Here is a 10000-nt window from a genome sequence, read left to right as displayed (position 1 = left end):
ATATGAAAATATCAAAAGTTAACTAACCAATGATATTGAAACATATAAATCGAATCATAACTATATGAAACTCGAATTTTAAGCCATATTAAACTGGTAATATTGTGATTTTATGCCTGGTTTTCCATACGTTAGTTTAAATAGAAAGTTATGGAATATAACCTTGGCATATTGGCACTAAAATATATAATAAAGACATTTCAAATCAAACTGAAATGTATTGAAATGAATTTTTCCCATACATTTTTGACAATGTGAGGTGTGCATGGCAAAAAACACTCACGGTGAAGGCATGTGATATAATATGAAAATATCAAAAGTTAACTAACCAATGATATTGAAGCATATAAATCGAATCATAACTATATGAAACTCGAATTTAAGCCATATTAAACTGGTAATATTGTGATTTTATGCCTGGTTTTCCATACGTTAGTTTAAATAGAAAGTTATGGAATATAACCTTGGCATATTGGCACTAAAATATATAATAAAGACATTTCAAATCAAACTGAAATGTATTGAAATGAATTTTTCCCATACATTTTTGACAATGTGAGGTGTGCATGGCAAAAAACACTCACGGTGAAGGCATGTGATATAATATGAAAATATCAAAAGTTAACTAACCAATGATATTGAAGCATATAAATCGAATCATAACTATATGAAACTCGAATTTGAGCCATATTAAACTGGTAATATTGTGATTTTATGCCTGGTTTTCCATACGTTAGTTTAAATAGAGAGTTATGGAATATAACCTTGGCATATTGGCACTAAAATATATAATAAAGACATTTCAAATCAAACTGAAATGTATTGAAATGAATTTTTCCCATACATTTTTGACAATGTGAGGTGTGCATGGCAAAAAACACTCACGGTGAAGGCATGTGATATAATATGAAAATATCAAAAGTTAACTAACCAATGATATTGAAGCATATAATCGAATCATAACTATATGAAACTCGAATTTGAGCCATATTAAACTGGTAATATTGTGATTTTATTCCTGGTTTTCATACGTTAGTTTAAATAGAGAGTTATGGAATATAACCTTGGCATATTGGCACTAAAATATATAATAAAGACATTTCAAATCAAACTGAAATGTATTGAAATGAATTTTTCCCATACATTTTTGACAATGTGAGGTGTGCATGGCAAAAAACACTCACGGTGAAGGCATGTGATATAATATGAAAATATCAAAAGTTAACTAACCAATGATATTGAAGCATATAAATCGAATCATAACTATATGAAACTCGAATTTGAGCCATATTAAACTGGTAATATTGTGATTTTATGCCTGGTTTTCCATACGTTAGTTTAAATAGAGAGTTATGGAATATAACCTTGGCATATTGGCACTAAAAATATATAATAAAGACATTTCAAATCAAACTGAAATGTATTGAAATGAATTTTTCCCATACATTTTTGACAATGTGAGGTGTGCATGGCAAAAAACACTCACGGTGAAGGCATGTGAAATAATATGAAAATATCAAAAGTTAACTAACCAATGATATTGAAGCATATAAATCGAAGCATAACTATATGAAACTCGAATTTAAGCCATATTAAACTGGTAATATTGTGATTTTATGCCTGGTTTTCCATACGTTAGTTTAAATAGAGAGTTATGGGAATATAACCTTGGCATATTGGCACTAAAATATATAATAAAGACATTTCAAATCAAACTGAAATGTATTGAAATGAATTTTTCCCATACATTTTTGACAATGTGAGGTGTGCATGGCAAAAAACACTCACGGTGAAGGCATGTGATATAATATGAAAATATCAAAAGTTAACTAACCAATGATATTGAAGCATATAAATCGAATCATAACTATATGAAACTCGAATTTAAGCCATATTAAACTGGTAATATTGTGATTTTATGCCTGGTTTTCCATACGTTAGTTTAAATAGAAAAAATTTTCGAATATATATACATATATGAAGAATCTATATTCTAATACTAACATGTTATGGAATATAACCTTGGCATATTGGCACTAAAATATATAATAAAGACATTTCAAATCAAACTGAAATGTATGGAAATGAATTTTTCCCATACATTTTTGACAATGTGAGGTGTGCATGGCAAAAAACACTCACGGTGAAGGCATGTGAAATAATATGAAAATATCAAAAGTTAACTAACCAATGATATTGAAGCATATAAATCGAATCATAACTATATGAAACTCGAATTTAAGCCATATTAAACTGGTAATATTGTGATTTTATGCCTGGTTTTCCATACGTTAGTTTAAATAGAAAAAATTTTCGAATATATATACATATATGAAGAATTCATATTAGCTATACTAACATGTTATGGAATATAACCTTGGCATATTGGCACTAAAATATATAATAAAGACATTTCAAATCAAACTGAAATGTATTGAAATGAATTTTTCCCATACATTTTTGACAATGTGAGGTGTGCATGGCAAAAAACACTCACGGTGAAGGCATGTGAAATAATATGAAAATATCAAAAGTTAACTAACCAATGATATTGAAGCATATAAATCGAAGCATAACTATATGAAACTCGAATTTAAGCCATATTAAACTGGTAATATTGTGATTTTATGCCTGGTTTTCCATACGTTAGTTTAAATAGAAAAAATTTTCGAATATATATACATATATGAAGAATCTATATTCTAATACTAACATGTTATGGAATATAACCTTGGCATATTGGCACTAAAATATATAATAAAGACATTTCAAATCAACTGAAATGTATTGAAATGAATTTTTCCCATACATTTTTGACAATGTGAGGTGTGCATGGCAAAAAACACTCACGGTGAAGGCATGTGATATAATATGAAAATATCAAAAGTTAAACTAACCAATGATATTGAAACATATAAAATCGAATCATAACTATATGAAACTCGAATTTGAGCCATATTAAACTGGTAATATTGTGATTTTATGCCTGGTTTTCCATACGTTAGTTTAAATAGAAAAAAATTCTCGAATATATATACATATATGAAGAATCTATATTCTATACTAACATTTTATGGAATATAACCTTGGCATATTGCCATTAAAATATATAATAAAGACATTTCAAATCAAACTGAAATGTATTGAAATGAATTTTTCCCATACATTTTTGACAATGTGAGGTGTGCATGGCAAAAAACACTCACGGTGAAGGCATGTGATATAATATGAAAATATCAAAAGTTAACTAACCAATGATATTGAAGCATATAAATCGAATCATAACTATATGAAACTCGAATTTGAGCCATATTAAACTGGTAATATTGTGATTTTATGCCTGGTTTTCCATACGTTAGTTTAAATAGAGAGTTATGGAATATAACCTTGGCATATTGGCACTAAAATATATAATAAAGACATTTCAAATCAAACTGAAATGTATTGAAATGAATTTTTCCCATACATTTTTGACAATGTGAGGTGTGCATGGCAAAAAACACTCACGGTGAAGGCATGTGATATAATATGAAAATATCAAAAGTTAACTAACCAATGATATTGAAGCATATAAATCGAATCATAACTATATGAAACTCGAATTTGAGCCATATTAAACTGGTAATATTGTGATTTTATGCCTGGTTTTCCATACGTTAGTTTAAATAGAGAGTTATGGAATATAACCTTGGCATATTGGCACTAAAATATATAATAAAGACATTTCAAATCAAACTGAAATGTATTGAAATGAATTTTTCCCATACATTTTTGACAATGTGAGGTGTGCATGGCAAAAAACACTCACGGTGAAGGCATGTGATATAATATGAAAATATCAAAAGTTAACTAACCAATGATATTGAAGCATATAAATCGAATCATAACTATATGAAACTCGAATTTGAGCCATATTAAACTGGTAATATTGTGATTTTATGCCTGGTTTTCCATACGTTAGTTTAAATAGAGAGTTATGGAATATAACCTTGGCATATTGGCACTAAAATATATAATAAAGACATTTCAAATCAAACTGAAAATGTATTGAAATGAATTTTTCCCATACATTTTTGACAATGTGAGGTGTGCATGGCAAAAAACACTCACGGTGAAGGCATGTGATATAATATGAAAATATCAAAAGTTAACTAACCATGATATTGAAGCATATAAATCGAATCATAACTATATGAAACTCGAATTTGAGCATATTAAACTGGTAATATTATGATTTTATTCCTGGTTTTCCATACGTTAGTTTAAATAGAAAAAATTTTCGAATATATATACATATATGAAGAATCTATATTCTATACTAACATGTTATGGCATATTGGTGTTATTGTATTTTATTCCTGGTTTTCTATAGTTAGTTTAAATAGAAATAAATTTTTGAATTCAAAATTTTATATTCTATACTAGCATTACATAGAAATTATCCTCAACTGTTTGTTTCTTGTATAAATACAGGAAATTAAACAGATGATGAAGAGAAAAAAATAAGAAAAACAAAAATTTATAAGAAAAATTAAATTTTAAACAAAGGAAAAGAGGAGAAAATTTTTTCAATCATATATATTTATGATTAAAAAATAGAATTATGAAATTATTAATTTCAATTCAAAGAGAAAAATTATGTAATATATGAAATTATTACATTAAAAATGCATTTGAAAAAAAGTAAAATGTTATTAAGAATGATAAATTATTTGAAAATTGGCAAATATTAAGAAGAAATATCGTTCTTATATTTTTATATAAAATATATAATATAGAGAACGAAAATTCTTTTTCATAAAAAACGGTTTTTGAATTTGATAAGAAAAAGCTAAAGGGGGGTCGCCCCTTTACTTTTTATATACACCGTAATTTATGAAATTTTCAAATATGAAAAACAAAGAAAAATATATAAATACAAATATTATTCTGGTTGATCCTGCCAGTAGTTATATGCTTGTCTCAAAGATTAAGCCATGCATGTCTAAGTACAAACAAATTAAAAGTGAAACCGCAAAAGGCTCATTATATCAGTTATGGTTCCATAGATCGTTAACAGTTACTTGGATAACTGTGGTAATTCTAGAGCTAATACATGCAATATAAACACGGACCTTATGGAACGTGTGCTTTTATTAGACTAAAACCAAGCGATCATTTGATCGTTTAAATTGGGTTGAACTCTAGATAACTTGCAGATCGTATGGTCCCGTACCGACGACAGATCTTTCAAATGTCTGCCCTATCAACTTTTGATGGTAGTATCTAGGACTACCATGGTTGCAACGGGTAACGGGGAATCAGGGTTCGATTCCGGAGAGGGAGCCTGAGAAACGGCTACCACATCTAAGGAAGGCAGCAGGCGCGTAAATTACCCACTCCCAGTTCGGGGAGGTAGTGACGAAAAATAACAATACAGGACTCATATCCGAGGCCCTGTAATTGGAATGAGTACACTTTAAATCCTTTAACAAGGACCTATTGGAGGGCAAGTCTGGGTGCCAGCAGCCGCGGGTAATTCCAGCTCCAATAGCGTATATTAAAGTTGTTGCGGTTTAAAACGTTCGTAGTTGAATTTGTGCTTCATACGGGTAGTACAACTATATATTGTGGTATGTACATTACCTTATGTATGTAAGCGTATACCGGTGGAGTTCTTATATATAATTAATACAATGTATTTTTTATATATTCCTCCTATTTAAACCTACTTCAGTGCTCTTCATCGAGTGTTGTTGTGGGCCGGTACAATTACTTTGAACAAATTAGAGTGCTTAAAGCAGGCTCCAAATGCCTGAATATTTTGTGCATGGAATAATGAAATAAGACCTCTGTTCTACTTTCATTGGTTTTTAGATCAAGAGGTAATGATTAATAGAAGCAGTTTGGGGGCATTAGTATACGACGCGAGAGGTGAAATTCTTGGACCGTCGTAAGACTAACTTAAGCGAAAGCATTTGCCAAAGATGTTTTCATTAATCAAGAACGAAAGTTAGAGGTTCGAAGGCGATCAGATACCGCCCTAGTTCTAACCATAAACGATGCCAGCTAGCAATTGGGTGTAGCTACTACTATGGCTCTCTCAGTCGCTTCCCGGGAAACCAAAGCTTTTGGGCTCCGGGGGAAGTATGGTTGCAAAGCTGAAACTTAAAGGAATTGACGGAAGGGCACCACCAGGAGTGGAGCCTGCGGCTTAATTTGACTCAACACGGGAAAACTTACCAGGTCCGAACATAAGCGTGTAAGACAGATTGATAGCTCTTTCTCGAATCTATGGGTGGTGGTGCATGGCCGTTCTTAGTTCGTGGAGTGATTTGTCTGGTTAATTCCGATAACGAACGAGACTCAAATATATTAAATAGATGCTTTCAGGATTATGATGTTGAAACTTATATAGCCTTCTTTCATGCGTACATCTTGAATGTACAAGTGTTTGAATGTGTTTATATAAGTGGAGTCGTACCTGTTGGTTTGTCCCATTATAAGGACACTAGCTTCTTAAATGGACAAATTGCGTCTAGCAGTAACGAGATTGAGCAATAACAGGTCTGTGATGCCCTTAGATGTCCTGGGCTGCACGCGCGCTACAATGAAAGTATCAACGTGTATTTCCTAGACCGAGAGGTCCGGGTAAACCGCTGAACCACTTTCATGCTTGGGATTGTGAACTGAAACTGTTCACATGAACTTGGAATTCCCAGTAAGTGCGAGTTATTAACTCGCATTGATTAAGTCCCTGCCCTTTGTACATACCGCCCGTCGCTACTACCGATTGAATTATTTAGTGAGGTCTCCGGACGTGATCACTGTGACGCCTCGTGTGTCACGGTTGTTTCGCAAAAGTTGACCGAACTTGATTATTTAGAGGAAGTAAAAGTCGTAACAAGGTTTCCGTAGGTGAACCTGCGGAAGGATCATTATTGTGTTCCATATCCGTAAGAAAAACAAACAAACAAACAAACAAACAGACAAGCAAACAAACGAACAAAAAGAAAAAAAAAAAAAAAAAAAAAAAGAAAAAAAAAAAAAAATTTATATAATTATTTTGAATCCATAATTCTTTTTATTCTTTTTCATTCAATTTGTGATCCATCAATTATATCATATTAAATATAATATATGATGGTACATTTTGTAATGTTTTTTCTTATTTTTTTCTTTTAAAAACCTTTAAACATGAAAATAAAAAGTTGTACTTATTATTCATTTGATTGAATGATAAGTTAATTTGTTCACAATAACAAAAGTGGTATATATTTATTATATTATTATATATACATAAAATGATTAAAAAAATACAAAATAATTGAATCATAATAAATACCACCACTGTATTATTGTTGAACTAAGACATTCGCAACTTAATAAAAATGTTTAGAGTTAAATATATTTGATATATATTATTGAAAGAAAATCAATTTATATATTATTAATATTATTTAATTTTACTCTTTCAATTAATATATGCAAAAAAAAATTGACATTTGTTATAAATAAAAATAAATAAAAAAATACTCTAAGCGGTGGATCACTTGGCTCATGGGTCGATGAAGAACGCAGCAAACTGTGCGTCATCGTGTGAACTGCAGGACACATGAACATCGACATTTTGAACGCATATCGCAGTCCATGCTGTTATGTACATTAAATTCAATTTTAAAGTACTGCTTGGACTACATATGGTTGAGGGTTGTAAGACTATGCTAAATAAGTTGCTTATTCTTTTATAAAAATAATTGAATTTAAGCAAATGTGTATATTATTGGATTTTAAATAATTCATAATATTAATAGCAAAAAAAATAAAGATATATAATGAATTTTATTTATTATATATTCTTTAAAAAAAAAATCCTCTCAAATAAAATGAAATGATGAAAATATTGAATCTAAGTATTCTTTACAAAAAATTTTCATATTATTTATATATATATATAAAATAATAATTTATATATGTAATTAAAAGGAGGAATGTCTAGCATAAAAATTAAATTTTTTATTCTAGGATTGCCTCATTTTACATTATTATTTTTTTATATATTTACAATATATAAAAGGAGAAAAGAAAAATAGAGATGAAAAGATGATATAATTTTTTTATTAAATTGTGAGAAGATAAAAAAAGAATATTAAAACAACCTCAACTCATATGGGATTACCCCCTGAATTTAAGCATATTAATGAGGGGAGGAAAAGAAACTAACAAGGATTTTCTTAGTAGCGGCGAGCGAAAAGAAAATAGTTCAGCACTAAGTCACTTTGTCTATATGTCAAATGTGAGATGCAGTGTATGGAATATCTTAATATCTAGTATGAGAAATTAACGATTTAAGTCCTTCTTAAATGAGGCCATTTACCCATAGAGGGTGCCAGGCCCGTATAACGTTAATGATTACTAGAAAGATATTTCCAAAGAGTCGTGTTGCTTGATAGTGCAGCACTAAGTGGGTGGTAAACTCCATCTAAAACTAAATATAACCATGAGACCGATAGTAAACAAGTACCGTGAGGGAAAGTTGAAAAGAACTCTGAATAGAGAGTTAAATAGTACGTGAAACTGCTTAGAGGTTAAGCCCGATGAACCTGAATATCCATTATGAAAAATTCATCATTAAATAATTAAAAAAATAATGTGCATTTTTTTCATATAAGGACATTGTAATCTATTAACATAATAAAGTATTTATCAAAAGATCATTGGTGATATTAAGTTTATTTAAATTAATTTGCTTTTTAAGCATATTAACATAAAATAAATACTAATGATTTGATAAAGTGTTGATAGATTTTATTATATATAATGCTAAAATTCATTTTTTGAATTTTACAAAAAATTTAATATCTATGATATTAATATTTATTTGTATGCATTTATATGATTAACAATGCGAAAGATTCAGGATACCTTCGGGACCCGTCTTGAAACACGGACCAAGGAGTCTAACATATGTGCAAGTCATTGAGTTATATTAAACTTAATGGCATAATTAACTTAACTTAAATATAATGGGATTAATTTTTAGTCTATTTTTTAATAAATAGTCAATTAATTCAATCCCGGGGCGTTCCATATAGTTATGTATAATGATAATTTATTATTATTTATACTCTAACTGGAGCGTACCTTGAGCATATATGCTGTGACCCGAAAGATGGTGAACTATACTTGATCAGGTTGAAGTCAGGGGAAACCCTGATGGAAGACCGAAACAGTTCTGACGTGCAAATCGATTGTCAGAATTGAGTATAGGGGCGAAAGACCAATCGAACCATCTAGTAGCTGGTTCCCTCCGAAGTTTCCCTCAGGATAGCTGGTGCATTTAAAAATTATATAAAATAATCTTATCTGGTAAAGCGAATGATTAGAGGCCTTAGGGTCGAAACGATTTTAACCTATTCTCAAACTTTAAATGGGTAAGAACCTCACCTTTCTTGATATGAAGGTTGAGGTTATGATATAATGTGCCCAGTGGGCCACTTTTGGTAAGCAGAACTGGCGCTGTGGGATGAACCAAACGTAATGTTACGGTGCCTAAATTAACAACTCATGCAGATACCATGAAAGGCGTTGGTTGCTTAAAACAGCAGGACGGTGGACATGGAAGTCGTAATCCGCTAAGGAGTGTGTAACAACTCACCTGCCGAAGCAACTAGCCCTTAAAATGGATGGCGCTTAAGTTGTATACCTATACATTACCGCTAAAGTAGATGATTTATAAAACAATTTCGATTGATTTATAAATTTTGAAACTTTAGTGAGTAGGAGGGTACAATAGTGTGCTTAGAAGTGTTTGGCGTAAGCCTGCATGGAGCCGCTATTGGTACAGATCTTGGTGGTAGTAGCAAATAATCGAATGAGACCTTGGAGGACTGAAGTGGAGAAGGGTTTCGTGTGAACAGTGGTTGATCACGAGTTAGTCGGTCCTAAGTTCAAGGCGAAAGCCGAAAATTTTCAAGTTTTTAATAAAAAAAAAATATTAATAAAAATATATTTAAAAATA

General features: G+C 30.6%; 2 non-coding genes and 1 pseudogene across 2 annotated transcripts in view; all 3 read left to right on the top strand.

The window, feature by feature from the left end:
* The first annotated feature begins 4926 nt into the window (after nt 1-4926).
* On the top strand, nt 4927-6920 carry LOC129252462 (small subunit ribosomal RNA). The gene has a single exon (XR_008583453.1). It is a non-coding gene; the product is annotated as a small subunit ribosomal RNA (ribosomal RNA).
* A 592-nt stretch (nt 6921-7512) lies between these two features.
* LOC129252466 (5.8S ribosomal RNA) lies at nt 7513-7693 on the top strand (annotated as a pseudogene).
* A 441-nt stretch (nt 7694-8134) lies between these two features.
* The window catches only part of LOC129252463 (large subunit ribosomal RNA), a 3986-nt gene continuing 2120 nt past the window's right edge, over nt 8135-10000 (top strand). Inside the window, exon 1 of the ribosomal RNA XR_008583454.1 lies at nt 8135-10000. This exon is cut by the window's right edge and continues 2120 nt beyond it. This is a non-coding gene — a ribosomal RNA (large subunit ribosomal RNA).

Source organism: Anastrepha obliqua, unplaced genomic scaffold, assembly GCF_027943255.1.
Source record: "Anastrepha obliqua isolate idAnaObli1 unplaced genomic scaffold, idAnaObli1_1.0 ptg000211l, whole genome shotgun sequence".
Classification (NCBI taxonomy): Eukaryota; Metazoa; Arthropoda; class Insecta; order Diptera; family Tephritidae; genus Anastrepha; species Anastrepha obliqua.
Note: the sequence above shows the minus strand (reverse complement) of the source record. Positions and strands in the feature narration are given on the sequence as shown.